Genomic DNA, 951 nt, shown 5'->3' on the forward strand with positions numbered 1-951 from the left:
CGAAAATCTTCCATGTTTATATTTCTCTTCTAATTTGAAGATTCTTTTTTTTTCAATTTCTTTCTTTTGCAAATATGGATTATTTATGCACGGAAGAAAATTCTGAGTCAGTTTAATCATTCGACCTTTAGATTTCAAAGATTTTAGATCAATAATTACTAAGGTGCATTTTTTGTTTTTATTATAATTAAGACACCGATCAACAGAGATCCAATAGTATATTGGCGAGAGCGTTGGGCTTCCATGAGTGTCGCCCTGGGTTCAAATCCCAGCCGGAAAGGAAATCTTAAATGCAAATATTTTTTTCTAATTTTATAATTCTTTTTTTTTTATTTTTCCCTTTTGCGAAGTCAGTCAGTCAGTCTGACAGTCAATCAGTCAAGCACTCAGTCATTCAGTCTCAGTCAGTCAGTCCAGTCAGTCCGTCACTCAGTCAGTCAGTTAGTCCTTCAGCCAGTCAGTCAAGCAGTCAGTCATTTAGTCTCAGTCAGTCAGTCATTCAGTCAGTCAGTCAGTCAGGCAGTCAGTCAGTCAGTCAGTCAGTCGGTCAGTCCTGTGCAGTCAGTTAGTCACTAAAGCAGTCAGTCAGTCTCAGTCAGTCAGTCAGTCAGTCAGTCAGGCAGTCAGTCAGTCGGTCAGCCTTATTCAGTCAGTCTGTCAGTCAGTCAGTCAGTCAGCCTTATTCAGTCAGTCTGTCAGTCATCCTTATTCAGTCAGTCTGTCAGTCAGTCAGTCGGTCAGTCCTGTCCAGTCAGTTAGTCAGTCAAGCAGTCAGTCAGGTAGTCAAGCAGTCAGTCAGTCAGTGTCAGTCAGTCATTTAGTCATTCAGTCAGTCAGTGAAATAGCCAGTCAGAGAGTCAAGCAGTCAGTCAGTCAGTCTCAGTCAGTCAGTTAGTCAGTCAGTCAGTCAGTCAGTCAGTCAGTCCAGTCTCAGTCAGTCAGGCAGTTAGT

The sequence above is a fragment of the Uloborus diversus genome, unplaced genomic scaffold (assembly GCF_026930045.1).
Source record: "Uloborus diversus isolate 005 unplaced genomic scaffold, Udiv.v.3.1 scaffold_273, whole genome shotgun sequence".
NCBI classification, from domain to species: Eukaryota; Metazoa; Arthropoda; class Arachnida; order Araneae; family Uloboridae; genus Uloborus; species Uloborus diversus.